Genomic DNA, 27,293 nt, shown 5'->3' on the forward strand with positions numbered 1-27,293 from the left:
GCAAAGCAAAAACCTATAGTAGTTACTCATAAGATAAAGAGAAGGGAATCAAAGCATACCATTACAAAAAAAAAAAAAAATCATCAACCCAGAAAGAAAGACAGCAAAATAAGAAGAAAGACATTAGAAAGCCTTATGTATCAATAATCATTTTAAATGTAAGTGGATTAAATTCTCTAATCAAAAGGCATTTCAACTTTAAGGACACAGGATTAAAGTGAAGGGATGGAAAAAAGATATCCTTACAAATGGAAAACAAAATAGACCAGGAGTATAAGCCATAATTATACCAGACAAAATAGACTTTTAAGTCAAAAACTGTAACAAGAGACAAGTGTTCCTATAATGATGAAGTGGTCAGTTCATCAAGAATTTATAACAATGGTTAATATATGCATCCAGTATCAAAGCAAATATGTTGACCAAGTGCTAACAGATTTGAAGGGAGAAATAGACAAAAATACAATAATAGGAGAATTCAATACCCTAATTTGAACAATAGACAGATTATCCAGACAGAAAATCTATAAGGAAACATTGGACTTGAACCATACTTTAGATGAAATGGGCCTAACAGAAATATACAGAGCATTCTACTCAGTACTAGAAGAACACACATTATTCTCCAGAAAACAGAATATTCTCCAGAACAGATCATATGTTAAGTCACAAAACAAGCTTTAGCAAATGTAGGAAGATTGAAATAATACCAAGTTTCTTTTCTGACCAAAATGGCATGAAACTAGAAATTAGTAACAGGAGGAAAGCTGGAAAATTCATGAATGTGTGGAAGTCTTACAACATATTCCTGAACAACCAATGGGTCAAAGAAGAAATCAAAAGATTTAAAAAATCTTGAAACAAAAGATGGATATACAATATACCAAAAGCTTTTGGGATGTGGGAAAAGTAGTCATTTTGCTGCAATTAATGCCTACATTAAGAAAAAGGAAAGATCTTTTTTTTTTTAAACGTTTATTTTTGAGAGAGCGCGCGAGAGAGAGTGAGCAAGCATGAGTGGGGGAGGGGCATAGAGAGAGGGAGATACAGAATCTGAAGCAGTCTCCAGGCTCTGAGCAGTCAGCACAGAGCCCTGCACAGGGTTTGAATTCACACACTGTAAGATCATCACCTGAGCTGAAGTTGGACACTTAACTGACTAAGCCACCCAGGCACCCCCCAAAAAAGGAAAGATCTTAAATAAACAACCTAACTTTATACCTCAAGGAACTACAAAAAGAAAACAAAGTAAGCCAAAGTTAGCAGAAGGAAGGAAACTGTGAAGATCAGAACTAAAATTAATGAAATGGATATAGGATAAACAATAGGAAAGATCAGTGGAACTAAGAGCTGTTTCCTGGAATAAACAATATCAACAAAATTTTAGCTAGACTAATAAAAAAAGGGAAGACTCAAATAAATAAAATCACATTACATTTGGTACAACAGAAATAGGAACGTGAGAATTCTGTGAACAATTGTATGTCAACAAACTGGATAACCTAGAAGAAATGGATAAATGCCTAGAAACATTCAACCTGCCAACACAGAATCATGAGGAAATAGAGAATCTGAACAGACCAATTACTAGTAAAATAGTGAATCAGTAATAAGAAACCAACAAAGAAAATCTAGACCTGATGGTTTTACTGGTGAATCCTACCAAACATTTAAAGAAGAATTAACACCAATACTTCTTAAACTCTTCCAAAAAAATCAAAGAGGAGGAAACACTCTCAAACTCATTTTATATGGCCGGTATTAACATGATAACAAAGCCAGATAAGGGCACTACATGAAAAGAAAATTATAGGCTAATATTATTGATGAATATAGATGCAAAAGTTCTTAACAAAATACTAGCAACTTGACTTCAATTGTATGTTAAATGGATCATATACCTCAATCAGGTAGAATTTATCCCTATGTTGCCAGGATGATTTGACATACACAAAATAAGTATATATACGTGATACACTACATTAGCAAAATGAAGGATAAAAATATCATTTCAATAGAGGCAGAAAGTCATTTGACAAAATTCTGCATCTTTTCATGGTAAAAACTCTCAACAAATCAGGCATAGAAAGAATATATCTCAACATAATAAAAGGCCATATATGACAAATGCATGGCACATATCAAACTCAATAGTGAAAGGTTTAAATCTTCCCATTAAGATCAGAAAAGAGACAAAGATGCTCACTTTTACCCCTCCTATTTAACATAGTACTGGAAGTCCTAGTCAGAGTAATTAGGCAAGAAGAAATAAAAGGCATATAGAAAAATAAAAGGAAAGGAAGAAATAACTCTCTGTTTGTATATGATATGACCTTATATACAGAAAACCCTAAAGACTCCACCCAAAACTGGTAGACCTAATAAATAAATTCAGAAAAATTACAAGATATAGAATCAACATACATCAGTTATATCTGCACACAAACAATAAACTATTGAAAAAGGAAGAAAACAATACCATGAATAATAGCATTAAAAAGAATAAAATACTTAGGAATAAATTTAACCAAGGAGGTGAAATATCTGTACTCGGAAAATAAGACATCGATGAAGGAAACTGAAGAACCCACAAATAAATGGAAACACATCCATGTTCATGGATTAGAAGAATTAATATTGCTAAATGTCCATACTGCCCAAAGCCATCTATATATACAATATATGCAATGCAATCCTTACCAAAATTCCAATGATATATATCACAGAAATAGAAAAAAAAAATCCTGAAATTTGTATGTAACAACAAAAGACTCCAAATAGACAAAGTAATCCTGAGAAAGGAGAACAAAGCTGGAGGCATCATACTTCCTGCTTTGCATGTACATTACAAAGCTTCAAAACTACATGGTACTAGCATAAAAACAGATAAATCAATGGAACAGAGTAGAGAAAGAGCCTAGAAATAAACCCATACATATATAGTGAACTAATACTTGGCCGCAGAGCCCAAAACACTCAGTGGAGAAAAGCATAGTTTTTTGATAGTGTTGGGAAAACCAAATAACCACATTCCAAAGAATGAAATTAGATGTCTGTCTTACATCCCTCATAAAAATTAACTTGAAATGGATTAAATATTTAAATGTGAGAATTTAAACAATAAAGCTATTTGAAAAAAACAGGGGAAATATTCTTGACATGGGTCTTGGCAAAGAGTTTTTTGGATATGACACTAAAAGTATAAGCAACAAAAGCAAAAGTAAACAAGTGTGGCTCCATCAAGTTAAAAGGCTTCTGCCTGGCAAAAGAAACAATCAGCAAAATAAAAGGCACTCTACAGAAAGAGGGAAAATGTTACAAACTGTATCAGATAAGGATTTAATATTGAAAATACATAAGGAACTCATATAAATCCTTAGGAAAAAATCAACAATCTAATTAAAAAATGAACAAACGGGTCTTTCCTCCATCATGGATCCTGTGGAGGCCTGCTGTGATCCAAGGACATTTCTGCTGGCTGTAAGTGGGGTCTCGAGCCAGACGGAACACACAGATCTTAAAATTGAAGATATTTATGTTTGAGATGAAACTGATTTCTGCTTAGGCAAGAGATGTGCTTATTTGTACAAAGCAAAGAACAACATATTGACTACTGGTGACAAACCGAATCAGAGTAATCTGGGGAAAAGTAACTTGTGCTCATGGAAATAGTGGCATGATTCATGCCAAATTCCAAAGCAACCTTCCTGCTAAAGCCATTAGCCACAGAATCCATATGATGCTCTACTCCTTGAAAAGGAAATGTTTCCCAAGATGACATACAAATGGCCAACTGGTACATGAAGATGCTCAACATCACTAATCATCATGGAAATGCAAATCAAAACCATAATGGGATATCATCATACCTGTTAGAACAGTTAAAACCAAAAACAAGGGACAACCAGTGTTGGTGAGGCTATAGAGAAAAGGGAACAGTTGTACACTCTTGGTCAAATGCAAATAGGTATAGCTACTATGGAAAACAATATGTAGGTTCCTTAGATAATGAAAAATAGAACTACCATTGGATCTAGCTCTCCCACTTCTAGGCATATATTCCGAGGAAATGAAGACACTATCTTGAAGAGATATCTGCACTTCCATGTTTATTGAAGCATGATCTATAATAGCCAAGATGTGGAAACTACCTAATTATCTATCGATGGATGAATGGGTAAAGAAATATGGTATATATACATAAAAAATGAAATATTATTCAGCCATAAGAAAGAATGAAATCCTGCCTTTTGTGACAACATGGTTGGAGCTTGAGAGCTATGCTAGTGAAATAATTGAGACAGATAAAGATAAATACTGTATGTTCTCCCTTATATGTGGAATCTAAAAAAATGTGAACCAATGGAAATAGTAGAATGGTGGTTGTCAGAGGTAAAGGGGTAGCGAAAATGAGATCTTAATCAAAGTGTACAGACTCATTTATTAGATGATAAGTCCTGGTGATCTAATGTGCAGCATGGTGATTATAATTAACAAAACTATATTATATACTTAGAAGTTGTTAAGAGAGCAGATATTAAATTTTTGTCACCACAAAAAGAAATGATAATTATGTGAAGTGTTGGAAGTATTAACTAACCTTATTGTGATGATCAGTTTGCAATATTACATGTATCAAATCATTACATTGTATACCTTAAACTTATATATGACAATATCTCAGTAAACTTGGGGAAAAAGGAGTACATTGAAAAAAAGCACCAAGCAAGATTTATTTTACAAATGCAACGGGGTTTACTATTAAGAAATATATATATATATATATATATATATATATATATATATATACACATACCACTAATAGCTCAAAGAAAATAAAAGGTATAACTATAATAGAGTGATAATACTAGTTCACATTTTTTGAATCCTATAGTACCTATGGTCTAGGTACTGTTTTGAGTGATATCTATATATCTCTCTCTATATATATACATGCACCCACATATTACATATACACATATGTATATATATATGTACATATACACATATGTATATATATGTACATATATATATGTATACACATATGTATATATACATACATACTCACACAATTAGTTTATATAAAACTTCATGACATAGATAATATTTTTATCTTCATATTTTAGATGAGAAAAACTGAAACCCAGAAAAGTTTAGTAACTTGCTCAAATTCACACATTTACTCTGTGCAAGAGCTAAAATATGAACCAAGGAAGAATATGTAATATTAAAGTACTATGCTAGATTGCCTCCCAATAGATAACAATAATAACACTATAATATTTATAATTGGCTAACATTTTTCAAGTGGTTATTATGTGCCAGATACTACTCTAAGCACTTTGAGGTAACTCATTCACACTATAGCAACATGATGCAGTATTTTATTAATTAATTAATTAATTATTTTTACTTGAAATGACAGAATTTAATTTATTTATTTAAAGTAATTTATTGTGAAGTTGGCTAACATACAGTGGATGCAGTATTAGTTTCAAAAAAAATTTTTTTTAATTTTAGAGAAAGAAGCTCAAGTGGGGGAGAAGGGCAGAGGGAGAAAGAGGGAGAATCTTAAGCAGGCTCCAACCTCAGCACAGAGCCTGAGCCTGTGAAGGGCCAGATTCCATGACCCTGGGATCATGACCTGAGCTGAAATCAAAAATCAGATGCACAACCTACTGAGCTACCAAGCACCGCTATGATGCAGTTATTTATTATTATTATTATTATTATTATTATTATTATTAATTTTACATATTTAGTAAGGTAGAGAAAGGTTAAGTAAACTCCTCAAGATCACTTTTCTACTTCTCTACAAGTGGTGCGTTAGGATTTGGATCCATGTAATCTGCCTTCAGAGCAGATTTTATACTGCCTCCAAAATATTTGAATATTCATTCCTGATAATAAACAGAACAAAAAGCAATGCAAAATTAACCAGAAACTATGTTCCTAAACTAAAAAGGATGTTTCCTTAAAATTATTTTTTAAAAATCTATGTAAAATTTCACTGTATATCATGCTTCATGAAGTTTTTAGGTTTATTTTTTACATATATAAGATTTACTCTATTAGTATTTTTTATGAATATAATTTGTTGTCAGATTGGCTTACATACAACACCCAATGCTCATCCCAACAAGTGCCCTCCTCAATGCCCATCACCCACTTTTCCCTTGCCCCCTTCATGAATTTTTTAACACTAAATACATTACCATTAAATGTAGTAACAGGGTGTGATGTATTAGATCGACACTATTAAAAAGAAACTTTTCTAGATGTACATTGTATGTTATGAAAACTACTCAGTGGGAAAGATGAAACCACACTGATACATAATTGAGATGATGTCATAAATAAGGCATTCACAAAAATATAAATTGGTGATCAAAAAAAGTTCAAGATGTAAATGTTTAATGATTGTGTTTTGCACAGATTATGAAAATAATAGTACATCATAGTCAAGATTAATGAAAATGTTAAAACAGAAAATTTGTTTCATGTTGGTAGAAATGGAAATAAGTTCAACTATTCAACTATATCAAAAACTTAAAATACTTTAACTCTCTTATCCAGCAAATTCCCTAGGAATTTTGAATGTTGAACAACAGGTTATGGGTTTTTAAATTATGCTATGTTCATTTAATAGGCTATATCCTTTTAATAAAGGCTTTACTGAAGTTGAGTTCCTAAGTTCCTCCTGTTTTTAATGGCCTATTCAAACTTATGACTTTTCATTTTTATTTGGGTCTGGCCTAAGAATGTTCTAGAATAATAGTTTTATTAATAATTTTTCTTTTAGGGGGCGCCTAGGTGGCTCAGATGGTTGTGTCTGACTTCAGCTCAGGTCATGATCTCATGTTTCATGGGTTTGAGCCCTGTGTTGGTATCTGTGTTGACAGCTCAGAACCTGGAGCCTGCTTTGTATTCTGTGTCTCCTCTCTCTTCCCCTTCTCCGCTCATGCTCTGTCTCCATCTCTCTCGCAAAAATAAATAAACATTAAAAAATTTTTTTAAATTATTTTTTCCAGAAAGAAACAAGTCATTTGCATTTAGCTATGGAGCTGGATGAAATGTGTATTTGCGAGAGGATCAAGCATATTTTCCTTATTGAAGAACGGAAAATTGTTGTGAAGGTGTTGAAGGCACAAGCACAGAGTCAGAAAGCCAAATAAGTGAAGTTTTATTGAATAATAAGAAAATCAAAAGGCTTGTTCTATTTTAAAAAAAAAAGGCAGGGGTAGAAGTGGTTTTTGTAAAGGTAGGGTGAAATGAATATTATAAGGGCCTAATAATTTTGTCTATTTAGATTCACCTAGAAGAGGCCCAAGACAAGGATTCAAGTTCATGTTTAAGTGATTTATTTGGGAGGTGATCCCAGAAAGCATCAGAAGAGCAGTGAGGAAGTAAGATGGTGAAGGTAAGGTACCCTGTAAAGGGTGCATTGTCAAGCTACTAAATGAATCTTACTAGGGAATTCCAGGAGTTAGTTTAGAATCACCCAGCCTCAATCAATCTCTGTTACCTCCGGTGACCAAAGGAGCTACGATATTTATATACCAACATCTATTGCTAAGGACTAGTTAAGGGTTACTTCTTGAAGGGAGAGGATGTTCATTGATTTTCTGGTACTTCCAGCTTGCCTAGCACACTGACAGAATGGGTTCTGGCTCCAGAAAAAGCCCCAAGGCAGTTGGAAGTCTGGCTTGCATCATAATGGTGAGGTGGGGGGGGGGGAGGCTACACCACATCCACATTTTTTAGGAGTTAATAATTTTTTTTTCTGTAAATAGAATAAACAACAACAGAATCTCATTGTAAAGCCCATCTGTTAAGGAGAATTTGGAAAAAGCAGCTTAGCTGGACCTCAACTAAGGGGGCTTATTTTACGAGTAAATGAAAAAAACCTTGCTATAACCCAATTCATCTATAAAATATTGGTGCTCAGAAACAAATGCTAACAATCTGCTTGTTGTTAAATCTTATATTAATAATAGAGAACTTGATTTCTGTTTTAAGATCAGAAGGGACTAGACTTATTTTAATCCTATGAACCAATCATCTTGCAAACCATATGAGAAATGATGCTGTCAACTTGGAATATACAAACTATAATTTTCCTCCATTGCATGGGAAGACAGACTCTGAATTTATCTTCAGTTACAATTGTTATATTCTGACAACCATTTGAAAAGATTAATGAACATTTCCATGTCTTATAAGCATTAAAATACCAAAGCACTTAAAAATTGTTCCAAATGGCTAGATCCTAGCATGGTGTCTGAAACATAGTTGATACATAAGAGGTATTTTTCGAGACTCAGTTACCATTAGTGCTGAACTTTCTGGATTGTATTGATCCATTCTTTTATTTATTCTGTGAACATTGAGTATCTACAACACATCAGGCACAGTGCTAATTTATAATTTTACCTAGATCTATGTATTATTTGCCAGAGACAAATAACTTGAGTCTCTTAATAATATACAACATGTTTAACCTTAGAAGTGTCCCCATATACAGAGGAAATCCTCACCCTCAATGCAAATATTAGAGACTTGTTTGTCTTTCTAAAACTCTTCCTATATCTGTTCAAGCTTTTCTTCCTCTCCATTGCCATTTCTTATTGTAGCTGTTTGACAGCATCCTTAATGGGAGAATAGCTCACTAAAAACTCCTGGGAACTTTACACAAGATTACACAGAGACATTGTCTCCACATTTCCTGCCTTCTTCTCAGTAGAACATTGCATTTAATTGGTAGACCACTTTGAGCCTAGTGAGTACTATCATGATTTTACTAGTTGTTTAGATGTTCTGAAATTGTCAATCATGTGGTGGTAAATATTTCTTGCCAAGGACTCCTAACCCCACTGCTCTGGAAATCACTCAATTCCTCCTCCTCCTCCTCCTCCTCCTCCTCCTCCTCCTCCTCCTCCTTCTCTTCTTTTATTCTCTGCCTCCTCCTCCTTCCTCCTTCTTCCTCCTCCTCCCCTTCTTCTCCTTTTAAGTTTTTAATGTTTATTTTTTGAGAGAGAGAGAGAGAGAGCACAAGCAGGGGAGGGGCTGAGAGAGAGGGAGACACAGAATCTGAAGTAGGCTCCAGGCTCTAAGCTGTCAGCACAGAGCCGGATGCGGGGCTCAAACCCATGGGTTTGAGTGTGAGACAATGACCAGAGCTGAAGTGACTGAGCCACCCAGGCACCCTGGAAATCACTAAATTCTCATGTTCACTAATTGTTTTGGGTTTCAGGTTTAGTTATCTCTGAAATTTTGTATTTGTGACAGCATCCACAAGGTTTGTGACTATGCCTGTCATAAAATCTGTTCTCACTTTAGTCACTTCAAATCAGTGATGCTTTTGCAGTTGGCTCAGTAATTGCAGGGAGAAAAACCTTCCCTTTTAAGAAGTGCTGCTCCTCAACTTTATTATTGTCCTTAACATGCTCAAAATTTTAGAATGAGGTACTGTGTATCAAAAATAAATCTAGACATTTTTATTTTTTCATTTATTCAGCAATTTCATTTATTTTCAAATGGAGTGTTCTATAAAGAAAGCTCAGTGGACTAAGACTGAGGTCTACCATTTGGTATGTCTGTGCCTTCAGCCAGACAGGTTGTATGACCTATATAGACTCTTTATACCTCAGTTTCCTGATTCATTAAAAGGAAGAAAATGATTTTCCTAGAGTTGTGAAAATACAATGGGGTACTATGGGAAAGAGCTTTGTAGACAATAAGACATTCTATGTATGTAAGGTACTATTACTGCTACCACCGTTACTACCACCACAGTCATTTAATAGTTGGTTACCTTGGCGAAGTTACTTAAGCTTTCTGAGCTTCCATTTCCTCATTTGTACAAAGACAGCTTCTGTGTTTGGTTCTACCTCAGCATCAGGAAAGATTTTACTGAGGAAGGCATCCTAGAAGAGAATTTTGAAAGATGAGTCATTCTTAGCTTGAGAGAAAGGGAGGACATTTCAGGTAAAGTTACCAGTGTGCAAAGCTGAAATAGCCTGGTGATTTGGAACTGCAAACAATTTGGCAGGATCCTCTCTGCAGTGGGATAGGAGTCTTAATGATAAAGTTCCACAGGGAGGATCAGGCCAAACCAAGCAGTTAGGACTGAATTCCTTAGTAATGTGCTGGCTCTGAATGATTCAAAGCAAAAATAAGACTCATAGCTATGAGGAGGATGGAGTGGGTCATAGGAAAATTGTAATGAAAGTAAGTCCCAACTTATAATAGTATTCAGTATGTACTAAATGCTTACATGACATTGAGTTGAGCTCTTTACATGTATTATGTTATTCAATCCTAAGTACAACTATGTTAAGTTAGGGCCTCATTTTATCTCCATTTTACAGGTAAGGAAATAGAAGCTCAGGTTAAGTAACTCACCCGTGGTGATACACCTAGTCAGTGGCAGAATGGAAGTCTTTCAGCCTTCACATTCTACCTTCTCAACTGTACACTGTGCTTCATAATTCTAAAACTCGTGTTTTTGGAACTTATTTGGAAGCCACTAAAAATTGTGTTAAAAATTAGATCACAGGATCTTTGAGTTGCAGGGGATTTTGTGCATTTAACAAAATCCTCTGTCCACCACAGTCATCCTCTGTGATCAGTGCATGCCCTGTGAATTATGCCCTGTGAATAGTCTTGTGCTTCAGCATATGCTCTGTGACAGGAGCTCCTTATAGAAAGAATGGGTCTCTGATAATTTTTTTCATGTTGAGCGGAAGCATCTGTTTTTATCTGTTGTTGTCATGGTCTGAGTGAATTGTACTGGAGACCACCTTTAATCTCAGTCATTTGGGCATCTGACTCTTGATTTTGGCTTAGGTCACGATCTTATGGTTTGTGGGATCTAGCTCTGCATCATGCTCTGTGCTGACAGCGTGGAGCCTGCTTGGGATGATTCTTTCTCTCCTCTCTCTCTCTGCCCCTACCCCTGCTTGAGTGTGTTCTCTGTTAAAATAAATAAACATTTAAAAAAGAGTTTTCAGTCAGATATTTCATTTCTGCAATCAGTAGTATTATTATTTTTGGCAAACAAAAGAAAATTCAGATTTCTCCAGTAATCTTTGCAGGCTGCTATTCACTCTCTTTATACATGTATGTTTAGTTATGAATTGTCAGCCATCTAAGAAAGGCTATATGTCTGACAATTAATAGTGTAGGCTTTGGAGCCACATAATATTGAGTCAGACAATCCAACCTGTACCACCTACTAGCTATGTGACAATCAGTTTTTTTTTTTTTTCTGTGCTTCTCTGGGTTTTAATTTCCTCATCTGTAAAACAAATAATAGAGCAATTGACATGTAAGAGATTTGTAAATCATGCTAGTTGTTTTACTCAGTCAACCAAGTTTCCTTTTTATTAATGTATTATTAGTTCTTTTTTTAATAATATTAATACAATAGTCATTGTGGTAGATTGTTGCAATGATGTTAGTAAAGTTTTTATAATATGCTGAATTGTTTGGATTGGGAAAGTGGTCTTTAGGATGGAATCCAAAATTCTTTTTAGATTCGATACTATTCCATACTCCTACCAGTCTAGATTTGACCTTGTTCTCTCTTGACCCTAAATGTTTTCTGTGCCTTTATGTCACTGTTCTTGTAGTTTCTTATCTTGTGATGGCTTCTTCCACCATATATGTTTATATAGATTCTATTAATATAAAGCTCAATTCAATGCCGTATTCCCTCTGAGGTGTTTTCATCCCCTGACACAAGTAATTGCTCTTGTTTATGACCCCCTATGTTGATAATAGCTTTCCATTTTGCACATTAAGTAATCACATGCAGCTCAGTAGAGACTTTTATAAATTCCATGGAATGGAATACTCTGCACCAACAACCTCTACCTCCAATCCCACTGCTTAGAACTCATCTCTCCCTGCCCTCCCCAACTCACTGCTTTCTAACTGTTCTGGTTTTCTTTCTCTTCCTTGAACATGCCAAGTATTCTTCTGGCTCAAGACTTTTTTTTACCTGATATTCCACTTGTCTAGAACACTTTTCCTTTAGATATCCTTTTCACTTGCTCTCTCATTTTACTTGGGGCTTTCACTAAGTGTTACTTGTCAGAGAATACCATTTTTTATGATGATTCTACCAAAATAGCAGCCCCAGAATCACTCTTAAATCTTTTGCTCTGTTAGAAAGACAGATACCATATGGTTTCACTCTTATGTGGATCCTGAGAAACTTAACAGAAACCCATGGGGGAAGGGAAGGAAAAAAAAAAGAGGTTAGAGTGGGAGAGAGCCAAAGCATAAGAGACTCTTAAAAACAGAACAAACTGAGGGTTGATGGGGGGTGGGAGGGAGGGGAGGGTGGGGGATGGGTATTGAGGAGGGCACCTTTTGGGATGAGCACTGGGTGTTGTATGGAAACCAATTTGACAATAAATTTCATATATTGAGAAAAAATAAAAAATTAAAAAAAATTTAAAAAAATCTTTTGCTCTGTTTTCCCCCCAAATCTTTACTCTGTGTTTTAAAAATATGTATCATTGTCTGATATTGTGCCATATATTAATGCATTTGTATTTCTGTTATCTGTCTCACAAATAGAATGTAAGATTCAAGAGGAAAAGGGTATTGTCTCTTTTGTTCATGGCTAAGTTCTTCTTTTTGAGGAAAGCATGTGACATTTAGCATGTGTTCAATGAAAATTTTCTGAATGAATTAATGATGAATAGATCAATAGAACTGTGTTTGCCAACATAGTTCCCTACCTCCCCACCAGCCTGGAGACATTTGAAATAGGATATCAGTTTGGGTTCTTAATTCTCCTGTCAGTGCCCTTATTAAGACAGAAGTTTAATGAACAGAAAAATATGTATGAAAACTGATACTAATATATTTAAATGAAAAACTAAACACAGAAACTGATTCCTCATTCTATACAAATCCATCTCTCTTGGATGTCCTTCTCATACTCACAGCAGCTAAAGTGCAGCAGAATTGTTAGTACTCCTATTATTGTCCTTTCATGTTCACAGCTATCACCTGTAACTCTATTGAAAAACTGCCCTCAGCTGTTGGAAACACCCCCCTTCTGCTCCCAGGTCCCACTGTGGGTTGCTCTTAACCAATGACTAAGGGGCGTGGAAATATAAATACTTCAGCCCTCTGGTCCTCTTATAAGGACTTCTTACATGTTTTCTGCACTGTTTTCAGAGCATCCTGTGGATTTCAACTAAAGATACCCTTTGTCAGATACTGCATGTACTTTTGCTTGGCCCCTTTCAAGTGCCACTTTCTACTCCTCTACTATTTTTTTCAAGGAATACACTTTCTAGCAAATAGCTTTCACATGAATCCTATTCTCGAGGTCTACTTATGGGAAATCCAAGCTTAAGCTAAGAAAGAGGGTGTATATATGTAGTTAGCCTTCTCAGTAGCCTAGGCTACTAGCATAGAGCCACCATACAGCCTTGACTCTCCCCCCACAGTTCAGATGTGAGTATCGTTTGTGGTCCTTCTAGGACCCACAGGCAACTGGGTGTGTCCTTGTCTATGTACTTGCCTCTCTAGATAAATTGGAAATTTTCTGCTTTGCTTATAAACTTAATAGGGGAAAGGAGAAGAAAAAGAAGTTTTGTGTGTGTTTGTGGGAGAATAGGGGACACCGTTTCCTTTTTTGTTCTATTATTACTCTATTTCTCTATATTACTCTCCCTATCCTGACCCAGTTCAAAAGTCATTAAAGTTTCTTATTCTGTCTGCTTTGTTTCTCTTTCCCCTATAATATTTCATCTCTCATACTATGTCCTTTATTAGTGAAGAGCATTGTGTAAGCTGTCAGCTCTCTAATTACAGTACGGTGTAATTACAACTATGTTAAACAATTGTTCGTTGTGCATGTCACCTCTAGTTGATTGTGAGGTGCTTAAGGGCAGGGTCCATGTCTTATTGATCTTGTCTTTCCCACAGCGCTCAACACAGCACTGTGCACACATTAGACATGCAATTAAGTATATCTTGAACAGATTATTTTGTCCAGGTTGATATTGAAAGGGCATAGATTTTGGTAAATTATTTTTTGTAATCTCATCTTGCTCTCATCTCTGAAGAGAATAATTATTTTCCTCTTTGAATTTCAAGACTTATGGTTTGTTTTGTTAATTGCTTGTTGAAAAGTAGGCTTAAATTAATCTGCTTGTTCTTGGGTACTTGGTGGAATTTTATAGGGTGAAAAGTCATTTGTTGAGTGAAGAGGATTCTTTCTGTTCATCTGATGCTAATTACCACCCATCATTGAGCTATCTAGAGCTTGAAGGTTTATTTATTAAAGAGATTCTAAAGTGAACTTCACTCATTGGGACATCAGGTTAAAAGCCAACTTAATGAGATGGTGTAAATTATTAGTATGATAACAACTCCTTTCCACAATCTGAAGAAGATTGGTGTTTCATCTGCTTCTCACTAAATAACTTGCTGAAATTACATTCCTGGAGGTTGTTTAAATTTTTGATTCTTATATGAACAAATGGAAATCTAGTACACATTTCAGATAAAGTGCAGAGTAGTGAGTTCTGAAACAGAAACTTAGATAAGGAAAAGGAAAAACATGATTAGCTCTGAGAAAATAGATGCCATTTTTTAAAAATGAGGAAGCACACAAGAAATGAATTTTCTACCATTATCTTACAAACAGAAAGGCAATCCTTCCTAAAGTGCACCTAGGTAAGGTTCATACTATGCTGAGTATTCAAAAGAATTGAGCATCCGGTGTCTGGTCCCAGCTAGGAGTTTAAAATCTGGTTGAGAAGACATTACTGATACACTTGAAGCAAAGTGAACTTTATATTATAGAACATGGGATGTGCTACACCGTACTGCCCTGATAGTATAGCCTTTGCCTTGAGCATTTGAATGTATTGTCCCTTTCACTGTCCTAATTCAACACCTCATTGTCTCTTGCTTTCAATATTGTGATAACATTTAGTGCATGGAGTGCATTTATTTGTTGCCTGAGTAAATAAGTGAATGGTCTAGAATCTAAACACTAGAAAATTATGGGGGGAGACTGGGTTCTGGAGTACTCAGTGTGAAGACTGCCTCTAGAAACTATTATTCAAATTAAAAGCCAAAAAGCCCCCGAATGATACAGTTAAGAAATGGGCAGATGATATGAAGAGACATTTTTCCAAAGAAGACATACAGATGGCTAACAGACGCACAAAAGTGTGTTCAATATCACTCATCATCAGGGAAATACAAATCAAAACTACAATGAGATATCACCTCACACCTGTCAGAATGGCTAAAATTAACATCACAGGAAATAACAGGTGTTGGTGAAGATGCAGAGAAAGGGGAACTCTCTTACACTGTTAGTGGGAATGTAGACTGGTGCAGCCATTCTGGAAAACAGGATGAAGATTCCTTAAAAAGTTGAGTTGAACTACCCTATGATCCAGCAATTGCACTACTTGGTATTTACCCAAAGGGTACAAGAATACTGATATGAAGGGATATGTACATCCTGATGTTTATAGCAGCATTATCAGCAATCGCCAAATTATGGAAAGAGTCCAAATGTCCACCAATTGATGAATGTACATACACATACACAATGGAATATTACTCAGCCATAAAAAAGAATGAAATCTTGCCATTTGCAATGACGTGGATAGAGCTAGAGCGTATTATGCTAAGTGAAATAAGTCAGAGAAAGACAAATACCATATGATTTCACTCATATGTGGAATTTAAGAAACAAAACAGGGGCGCCTGGGTGGCGCAGTCGGTTAAGCGTCCGACTTCAGCCAGGTCACGATCTTGCGGTCCGGGAGTTCGAGCCCCGCGTCGGGCTCTGGGCCGATGGCTCAGAGCCTGGAGTCTGTTTCCGATTCTGTGTCTCCCTCTCTCTCTGCCCCTCCCCTGTTCATGCTCTGTCTCTCTCTGTCCCAAAAATAAATAAACGTTGAAAAAAAATTAAAAAAAAAAGAAACAAAGTTTCTTTTGAACATAGCGGGGAAGAAGAGAGAGAGGCGCACCATAAAACAGATTCTTAACTATAGAGATCAGATTGAGGGTTGCTGGGGGGGAGGTGGGCGGGCAGATGGACTAAATGGGTTATGGGCATTAAAGAGGGCACTTGTGATAAGCACTGGGTGTGATATGTAAGTGATGAATCACTAAATTCTACTCCTGAAACTAATATTATACTGTTTGTTAACTAATTGGAATTTAAATAAAAACTTGGAACATAAAAGAAACAAAGTAAATAAAAGCCACATGGGAAACCTGGTAGAGGGAGGGCAAACACAGTAAGCGAGCTGTGGCTGTCTGTCACAATTCTCAGAACCAGATGACTACAAATAATAAAGTCATATTTATTTTGGTTTTAGAGATTTTTCTGAAATAAAAAGTTTTTACAGAGCCAGGCTATATTTTCCATCAGAGAGAAGATATTTAGCTAGCCACTAGAAAGCCTTTTTATTCAAATGATCTGAAAAAAAAATTGTAAGTTATATATTAAAGTAGTTCTGGTATTTTTATTAAAACTGTCTATTTGTGGTTGTTAACCTTTTCAGTTACACATATATGAAAATGATGATGTATTGTCTTTAAAATATTCTCTAAGATGTTTAATTTAGTCTGATAACCCCCTACATTTCAGTTATCTTGTCACTTGAATAGTTTTTGTGAAACAAAAACCTGATCAAGTTATTCCTTTGCTTAAAAACCCTAATTGACTCTCTATGATTTTAGGATAAAGTTTGAAGTCCTTAGAAGCATGAGAAAGTAAGATTTTAAGGCGTACTGAGTGCTTACTATATGCCAGGCACCATCCTAAGTGCTTCCCATATGTTATACTATTTATATATATGTTAATATATGATTATATTTAATGATTCTTACAACATCCTTATGTGGTAGATACCATCATTATTTACATATTGTATGGAGGCAAGTTAAGGTCACATAGATAACATAGTCATATGGGTAATATGTCGTAAAACTGGTATCTGGATCTAGGCAGTTAAACCCCAAAGTCTTAACCACTATATTATACTGACACCTGAAAGGAGATAGCTGTCTAAGATAAAATAACTTCAAATATCCATCATGTCATATGAAGATCATCTAATCAAAATGAAAATTGGTGGTTGCCAGTATTTACTTCTGTGATTCCTTTTTAGAATATTTCCATAGCTAATGACTTTCATTGTGATGGCAAAAAAAAAAAAAAGTTAGATACCATGGTCTGGAAGTTGTTTCTTCCCTCCTTCCCTTCCTTCCATCTGTTCTTCCTTTATTTTTTCTTTTTCAGGTAATTTTTCATATCTCTCTCTAATTCATTAATCTCCATCTTAGGGTTAAATACTCAGAGACCAATTTTTTCCTTTATTTTAAAGTACTTGGAGGTAACCTTTAGTATAGTAGCTAAAGAACATAGAATTTTGAGTCAGACTGTCTGGTTGAATCCTAACACTCCAATTTTCTAGCTTTTAAACCATGAATCTTTCTGTGCCTCAATATCTTCCTCTAAATTGGGGTGGGGGTAATAATACTTACCTCCTAGTGTTGTTGTAAGGATCAAATGAAATAATATTTAGAACGATGCCTACTGTATGGTAAAGACTGAACATATAGTAGCTACCTAGCCCTCAAATTCCTTATAAGAAAGAGAGCCTTTGGCTAAACAATAACTTAGCCATTATTGACATTTAAGAGTGTCAGGGAAAGAGGAAGTCAGTAAACTAGATTGGAAGAGGTGTAGTCATAGACAAGAATAAAAACAATTACAACAGTGCTGCTTCCAACTAGAGGAGAGGGGAGATGGAAAGGAGGGTGAAAAGTTGCTCTTAAACCTTATCTTTTTTATGACAATACAAGTTGCTCTGCAACTTGCCTCCCTACCTGTCAATGAAAAAACATCATCAAATAATACTAACAGTTACAACTTATCAATTTTCTATTTGGTGCCATTTTTTTTTTTACAGGAGACTGGGGCCTAATTAAGCTCTATAGATTGCCAAATATTATACTTAGAATTTTAAACTTAGGTTAAAACTTAACCCAGAAAATTTCCAGAAAAAGCCTTTTCCTAAGTCTTTTAATCACATTCTGGAAGCACACTGTTCAGGATTGGGTGGAGTGAGTGAAATAAATTTTACTGACAAGATGAAGATACATATATTTTTTTGTTTTCAAAAAAATTGCAAGTGTCTCAATGAATGAATATACATTCAATGAATTTTTGTTTAGGGGCCACTGTGTGCTAGGCACTCCTCTAGATGTAGGATACCCCATAATAAACAAAATACGGCAGTCCCCCCACCCCTTACTTGTGGTTTCACTACACATGGTTTCAGTTACCCATGGTCAGCTGCAGTCTGGAAAAAGATGATCCTCCTTCAAACTTATCTTAGAAGGTTGATAATAGCCTAACAATATGTTACAATGCCTATGCCATTCACTTCACTTTATTTCATCATATAGGCACTTTATCATCTCACATCGTTCCAGAAGAACAGTGAATATAGAACAGTAAGCATTTTTAAGGAGAGAGAGAGTCCATATTCACATAACTTTTATTACAGTATATTGTTTTAATTGTTCTGCTTTATTATTGGTTACTGTTGTTAATATCTTACTGTGCCTAATATATAGATTAAACTCTATCATAAGAATGTATGTATAGGAAAAAGCATATAGTATATATAAGGGTTGGTACTGTCTGCAGTTTCAGGCATCCACTGGGGGATCTTGAAAGGTATTCCCCACAGATAAGGGGGGACCACTGTAGACATGATTCCCGCCTTCCTGGAGCTCACGGATACAAAAGAAAGAATTCTATCTCTTTTGTAAATATAATAAAAACTTGATGATGATGATGATTTTAATCTTTATTTATTTTTGAGACAGAGAGAGACAGAACATGAAGAGGGGAGGGTCAGAGAGAGAGGGAGACACAGAATCTGAAACAGGCTCCAGGCTCTGAGCTGTCAACACAGAGTCCAATGTGGGGCTGGAACTCACCGACCATGAGGTCATGACCTGAGCTGAAGTCGGACGCCCAAATGACTGAGCCACCCAGGCACCCCTAAAAGTTTGAGATTATTGATTTATTACTAGAACATGCTCACAGAATAAATTGCCCCTATAGAAATTCACATCACTTTTTGTCATGAATAAACAATTTGTGATTCTCTTGTTCTGAATGGCTCACTATAATAGGTCTACTTCAGACTTACCAAATTGAGCCTCTGCCTCATAATAATTCCATAAATATTCATTTGTTCTCTGGGAGCTTATATTCTTTTCTTGAATTCTCATCTATCAGTATCAAGTATGATTCCCTTTCTTCATCAGTATGTTTTTAAAAAAAAAAGGGCAAATTTTGTTACTCCACAGTTTGAAGCAATTCAAACTGTAAAGTATCATACTGTGTTAATGGAAAAAAGTACTTCTGAAGGGGAAAAATTATTCAGCAAGGGCACTGTATAAACAAGAGCACAAAAGAACTTGGAATTATGATGAGCTACGGCTAGTGAAGACAAAGAGAACTGTGTACTTACACCATAGTTTCTCAGAGAAAGACATCCAATGGGGAGTCTGTGGCTCTCCTACCTCTTTTTCTTATAACTTTTATGCAATATGAATGGCTTTGATATGACTAAATGGATAGCTCAGGCAGTTTATAATGGAATTCAAGTTCTTTCATCTCTAAGCTTCTGGCTCTAAAGAACCAGAGCTATTACTCTCTTGTGGGTGTTTGGTGATATGTGCAAGATGGGTCACAGCCTAGTTTCTGAAAGACAGATCAGTAAAAAGCTGATATATGATGAGAAAGTACAATCTCATTAGCTGGCTCATTAACAATTTTGTGTTTAGAGAAACACCAGGGTCACTAAACATGGAGATTACATCCTCAGTCTTGGACAGCAAAGAGGCCACATTCACAAGGCATAATGGGAAATTTTTATGCTACTACTGCCTTAGTTGGGGCATAGGATGGATTGATATTGTATTATATAGAAACTTTGATAAACATTTTATTAAAAAGAACAAAAAGCCTTTTTATCTATAAAGTACATGCTTCAAACACAAGTACAGCCTTTCCTTTATAGTTAAACATGTAAATCTCATCATCATCTCCCAGGAGAAAAGCTGTTTTTTATTACATTGGTAACAAAGCTGTTCTGAGAAACCTAGTAAAATTTTAAGTTGGTTAGACCAGTTATTTCTCTTGAACATGAGTAATCAAAATTTAGAAAGAATCTCAATAAATATTCTTTAACATATTAAATTCACAAGGATTATATTGGACTATAATTTTTCAGACGTATTTTGGAAAAAATATAGTAAAGAAAAACATTAAAAAATTAAAAATAACCCACATCCTATTCCAAAATGTTTTAAATTAAATGATCACCTTCCACTTACTGGATTATAATTTCAATAAAGCATTGATAAAATCTTCAATGCCTAGAAAAATATTGCGTGTAATAAAAAATAAATAGTCATTCTTCCATTTAATCAGTGTTTACTGAGCCTTTCCTATGTTTTGAGTACTGAAATGTTTGGTATATGTTGCATATATACCACAAAATTTTCATGTATAATATTATAAAGCCTTATTTATTTAATGGTGGATGGTGAGCAAAAAAGAACATATTCTCAAAGTCTCTGTGCAAAGAGCAGAATAGATAACATGATGTAGATTACTAGATTGAGAATCCAAAACCCTGGAATATAATCTTGAGCAAGAAATTTAATTTCTCTGTTTTTCTCATTTGTAAAAAGAAGGAATAATAGTTAATTATCTTTTAGTTTGAGTGGCCTTTGTTCCAAGACATCTGTGAAACGTGGGAGAGACTAGCTAAAATTATTTGAGGAATGAATATTCACAATTGTGTGTGTGTGTGTGTGTGTGTGTGTGTGTGTGTGTGTGTGTGTTGTGTGTATGTGAGAGACAGACAAATAGACATGGAAACAGTGGTCTTAAACCAGATGAATTTGGCAACTCCTGGGAATGATTTAGCAGTTACTAAACAAAGTGCTAGAATACCAATAGCCAAAGACCAAGATGATATTCAACCGTTGGAGTAATTAGACCCAAGTCAGCTAATGAATCTGGTACATGACTGTCATGGAAGCAAAATGTATTACTGCCTCCATGAGATGATACCCAAGAATTATAAAAGCTAGAGACATGGAGTGCTCCTAGGGAACAAGGGAAAAGAAATAAGGACTTTATGAGAAGGTGATGCTGTGGAGATTTGTAGATCTCTCTTTTATTTTCTTCAGGTAGAAACACGGCCTTCATATATATCTGGGTTTTCAGTAATCACATATACAAATAAACAGGTAATATATGATTAATGTGATTGACAAATAGGAATTAATAAACATTTAAATCATTTCATCAAGTTAATTTATATCTGTTTTTACTTTACTCTTGGAATAATTTTCTCAAGACATGAGGTTGCTTTGGCATGACAGTTCTGGTGGAAAAGGAGTAAAAGTTGGGAATCATTTTTCTTTCCCCTTTGTTTTTTGGGCTTATTAGGATAGTGGGCAGAGAAGAAGAGGATAGGAAAAAATGAATAAAAGGAGAGTACCTAAATAGACTTTGGATTACTGCAAGTGAATAGTGATTATTATTATTTAGTTTTTTTAAGTTACAGTGCACAATTTTTTCTTATGGATTTAGATATATAGTTGTTTCTGTTAATCATTTTAAATTTATTTTTTACTTATAAATTCTGAGTTATAATGTGCATAGTTTAAGGATTCAGATATTTCTGTAAGCGCAGGTCTTCAGTTATCTTTTGATCCTCTTCCTGCCAGCCCTTGCTCCAAAGAAGTAACCAGTTTCAATTCTTATAGTTTTTGTATGTTTATCACTTACTAACACGCTTATACATCTACCTATTGTTTTTTAAATAGGATTATTTTTAAGAAGGATTATCTATTAACTTCCTATGCAGGAACATGGAGATATTGCTGCCTTTGATAGGAACTCGCTCCTCCACCCCCATACATATGCACTCATTTTTCCTTTCTATCCTCTTTTGAATAAGGATATAAATTTGTTTATATCAATATGTTTTTTTGTGTGTATGTATGTGTGTAACACAAGTATATAAACCTTATATACAGTGAAACTATGTAGTATAATTATTATTGTTATTATTATTATTATTAATGCTTATTTATTTTGAGAGAGGGAGAGAGCGAGAGCATGTGACTGTACATGTGCCTGAGTGAGCCGGGGAGGGAGAGAAAGAGGGAGAGAGAGAATCTCAAGCAGGCTTTACTCATTGTGGAGCCCAGTGCAGGGCTCTATCTCATGATTGTCAGATCAAGACCTGAGCTGAAATCAAGAGTCAGATGCTTGACTGACTGAGTCACCCAGGTGCCCCTAATTATTTTTTTTATAAAAGATTTTATTTTAAATAATCTCTACACCCAATGTGGGGCTTGAATTTACAACCCTGAGGTCAAGTCACATGCTTACCAACTGAACCAGCCAGATACCCCCTAATCTAATTATTCTTAATATTCCCACAAATGTTATTTTCCCTGTTGCTAATACTTGACTTTTTTTTTTCATTTGCTTACTTTTTTATGTATCAAGTGCTAATTTAATTCAAAGTCTCTGAAAGTGTGAAATTAATCTCAATACATTCAGACTCATCAGATATTCTTTTAATTTTATCTGCCTGATGAAATCTCAGTAGCTCTCTAATATGATCCAATGTAGACAGTTTTTTTTTTTTTAATTTCTGTGGTATACTTCTTTTCCTGGGATCTTTCTTTACCATCATCTTGGGGATTCCCTTTACCTCTCTTTTGAGTTGTAGCTCTTATTTCCTTTATATTATATCTTCTCCCTTATTAGTTTATTCTTATATATGATGGAACCTTCGGTAACTTCTTTATAAGAGATTCACATGAGATACATTCCATGAGATTTTTCATGTCTGAAAATGACTCCAGACTTAATAGTTTGGCTGGATATAAAATTGTAGGTTTGAAAGTATTTATTCTCAGAAATTTGAAGGCATTTCCTACTGTTTCTATATTCAAATATTGCTGTTGAGTTGACTGTGATTATAATTTCTGATTCTTTATACATGAACTGTCTGTCCTCAAGTCTTTCACTCTTCCCACAGGAAGCTTCTAAGATATCAGTTTGTTGTCAGTATTTTAGAATTTTATGAGGATATTCTTTGATGTGGATATTTATCAGTTGGCTGGGCACTTGATGAGTTCTTTTAAGTCTGGAAAAATATGCCTTTGGAAACGTGCCTTAAATTATTTTATTAATGATCTATTTTCATCAGTTTCCTCTGATCTACCTTTCTAGAAATACTATTGCCCAGATATTGGACCTGCTGGATGGGTCATCTGATTTTCTTGGGCTTTCTCTCTATGTTGCATCTCTGTCTTTTTGCTCTAATTTTTGAGTGGTTTTCTTCATCCTACAATCTTTCTACTTAGCTTGTCATTTTTGCCATCATGTTTTAGATCATTTTTGTTCTCTGAACTAAATTTATAACATTTTCTTCATTAACACAACATCTTCTCATCTGTCTGAAGCTAGTAATCATTAATTTTTTTAAGTTTTCTTTTCCTTATCTTATCTCTGCTTCATCCAGGTTTGTGTTTGTTTTGTACTCTATCTTTTAGAAGCACTAATCAGATGCTTATGATCTTTGATCTTTGATTGTTTGCTCATATTTAAATTTGGGGCATTAAAAGCTGGTAGAGACCTTGAATGGGACTTGCCAATCATGGGCTTCACAATAAGGTGATTTAACTGAATTGTTTAATTGGGGAAACTCCAATTTAAAAACTCCAATGTCAGAATCTTCTGACCATTTTTTGGAGCTGATGAAACTGTGCAGATGACTTTCCAGCATTTTTCTTGTCTAGTGTTCTTGTAAGTAAGTTGGGCAAAATGCTGAGGTATACAAATGCTTTTAATTTCTATGTTTTACTTTATGGAAACTTCTTCTCCCATTGTCTATGTCCCCTAGTCCAGAAATCCATATTTTCCATGCAGAGAAGAAAGCTCCGATTTTCTTCTGGGAGAAGGACAGTCATCTGGTACACAGTATGGGGTATCTAAGTTTCTGAATAATTCTTGGATAGATTTTCAACAAGGTGCTCTTATTTTTACCTATATCTGCCCTTACTTCAAGAGGTACTGAGCACTGGCAATTTTTAATGCTTTTGGAAGTTCTGTAAAGTAAATTTGGAAGTTGTTTCTTTGTCCCTTCATTGAGTTTTCTAGGTCACTTACTATTTATCTGAGTTGCTTTCTGGAATCTATAATTTTGTATTTGTTGCTTCATTTCCCACTCTCTTTGTCTCTATGAATTTATGGGTTTTGTAAAACTCATTGCCACCGTCTTACTTAAGAAGGGAGTGAAACTAAATGCATGTCTTATTTTCCCACAGAAGTACCATTGACTCTTTAAACTAGAGTTCAGCTCACAAGCAATATAATTAATTTGGCCATAGTCTGGTGGTCTAGGGGAGGAAGGGAATCTTTCCTCAAATAAGCCTTTAAAATTCAACTGCATCCACATCCTCCCCCACCCTCCTTGAGTGTTTTTTTTCCTCCCATAGTTCATACAGTGTATTGCTACCCTCTTAATTTTTTCTCCCTTGATCATTCCAGAACTTTGATGCAGAACCTCAAAGAGCCCAAAATTCTGAGTCTGGCATTTGTATGTCTCTATAATAAGTGCATTTGTGTGTTTTTTTTCCTCTCCCTAATATGAATCCTCATCTGTAGTTAGTCTGGCTTCCCTTCTTTCCCTTCTTCCTTTCATTTCTTTCCAATTATTTCTTTGTTTACCAAACATCTATAAAACCCTTGTTAAATGTCCAGTTGTTTAAGATTCAAAAATGGATAATATCTCTTTCCTTGAGTTGCTTGCAATTTCATGAGAGACAAGATATAAACAATAATGCCCTGACATAGAACACATGATGTAAGTTCTGTCAGAATAATGGGAGGTCACTTGGGGAGGTGGAGAATTTCATGTGGGGAGGTGAGAAAAGGCCTCGCTAATGAGAGATATTTAGGTTAAGCCTTAGAGAATAGTCTCTAGGAGGCCCCAAAGCTAGGATTTGGTGAGAGGACAGGCATTCCAAGGAGCATGCATTGCTTGAGGAAGGTGAAGGGACATGTGCAAAAGATCTTGGTGCATTAGGGGAAATGCAGGAGTAATGAGGATGGAAAATGATGGGTGGGTCCAAAGAGGTGGATATTTGTTTTTTAGAAGCATCACTTTTGTAGCAATGAGGCAAGTAGTTTCCATGGCTGCTCCTTCCAGTCAGTATGCCACAGTCATGAGTTCCCATGGACTGCCCATGTCATTCCTTTTCCTCATTCCAAATCTGGTTTATGCTTTGAGTTCCAACTCAAGTCCTATCCTTTTTATGAAGGCCTTTTTAACCCATTCCAGCATGTCAGCTTGCCTCTTTTTTCTTGGACTCTTTTTTTTTTTGAATTTTTTTTGTAACGTTTATTTATTTTTTTGAGACAGAGAGAGACAAAGCATGAACGGGGGAGGGTCAGAGAGAGGGAGACACAGAATCTGAAACAGGCTCCAGGCTCTGAGCTGTCAGCACAGAGCCTGACGCGGGCCTGGAACTCACGGACTGCGAGATCATGACCTGAGCCGAAGTTGGCTGCTTAACCGACTGAGCCACCCAGGCGCCCCTCTTGGACTTTTAAAATATGAACTATGTAGCACTTAATTATATATATTTGCAAACTTAATACTATTTGTGTGTGTGTGTGTGTGTGTGTGTGTGTGTGTGTACTGCATCTCTTGTCTCTTTAACAAAGATCAGGTTCCTAGGAGACTAGCATAGCCCTGTATATAGTGTGATCCAATGGATAATTTGCTTTTTACAACATTGGTCAAATAAATATGTAGTGAGCTACCACTATATGCCAAGCCTATGATAGATTTTGGAAATTGATAGTAGATAAGTGAGAATACAGTCTCTCCCTATTTAAGAGGGCAGAATTTAATTTTTTTATATATCTAAAATTAAATTTACTAGCTATATCTTTAATAGCCACAAACAGATTCTGATTTACTTATTCCCTTTTCACAATTCAAGGCAATTATCAGAGCAACGATCCTTTAAGCTTTTATTTATCCATCAGTAGAAGCTCTGGTGAATGTCTTGATACTGCCTTTCCTTGAGGCATCATTTAAATTAATAGTCCCTTTAATTTGAATTTTTGGGCATAAAGGTTGTAAGTGAATGCAAGAATTTTTAAACTTACATTTATTTATGAGCCAAAAGAATCGCAGAATATTTTACTATTTTTAATCTATTTTTGAAGCTGGTTCAATTTGGCAATAAAAAAAGATATATCTTCAATGTAAATGTAAATATAGGAGAACTATGAATAGAAATTATAACTACATTCTAGGATAGAAATGTGGTTATTTAAACCCTCAGGTGCAGTAGCAAGCTTCGTCTTGATAAAGTACAAATCACGATTTCAAATTCACTTAAATTCCTCCTTTTCAGTTTACCAGAGTTTAGAATTTGTTTTATATTTCTAAGACCAAAGCTCTTTTATGAATCCCATATATAATATTAATTTATGTACAATAAATTGAAGTACAGTATGAGGAGCATTTAACTTAACAGGTTTAGAGGATGATAGAAAAGAAAAATATCCTTTATTATGGACATTGTTGTGTTCATTCATATGTATTGGAAGTGTCATTTAAACTGAAATTTATTTGATTGTGTTACCTAGTTAGATCTAGCAGAAACTAATTAAAACTTAGTTAAGGGGTTTCATTCTTTTATTAGTTGAGCCTTGAATGACTATTGTTTGATCACTATTGGCCACTATTTGTTGAGTATCTGCTGGATACATAAAGATGTTGGAGAGCTGATGAAGTACAATAAGACATAAAAAGTGGATGGCTATTGCTGTGCCACACAGGTCATCAGGGAATTCTCTTAACAGTTTGGTTAAATGTGCCCATCTCACATCTGGTGCAGGTTCAGTGATCTTATGTCTTACACTTACAACCTTCTCAGAACCATTACCCTTGGGCTACCCAAGTAGCTTCAACCTGAAGCACTGTTCCCACCATCTGTGGGCTTGATAGGGATTTAATGGATCTTCACCTGAAACCAACATGTTCTTGCATAATGTGTTGTTTCCCTGACTATCCTACTGGTTACTCCTAAAAGTAGTTTCTCAATAAATTGCATGCATACTCATCTTCATCTTGGGTTCTGCTTCTAAAGAACTT

The 27,293-nt window shown here is 35.2% G+C and overlaps 1 protein-coding gene across 6 annotated transcripts in view; it reads left to right on the forward strand.

Moving 5' to 3' along the window:
• The window catches only part of DLG2 (discs large MAGUK scaffold protein 2), a 2,073,554-nt gene that overhangs the window by 204,056 nt on the left and 1,842,205 nt on the right, over positions 1 to 27,293 (forward strand). The gene's annotated exons all lie outside the window — the stretch shown is intronic.

This window comes from Prionailurus bengalensis, chromosome D1 (genome assembly GCF_016509475.1).
Source record: "Prionailurus bengalensis isolate Pbe53 chromosome D1, Fcat_Pben_1.1_paternal_pri, whole genome shotgun sequence".
NCBI classification, from domain to species: Eukaryota; Metazoa; Chordata; class Mammalia; order Carnivora; family Felidae; genus Prionailurus; species Prionailurus bengalensis.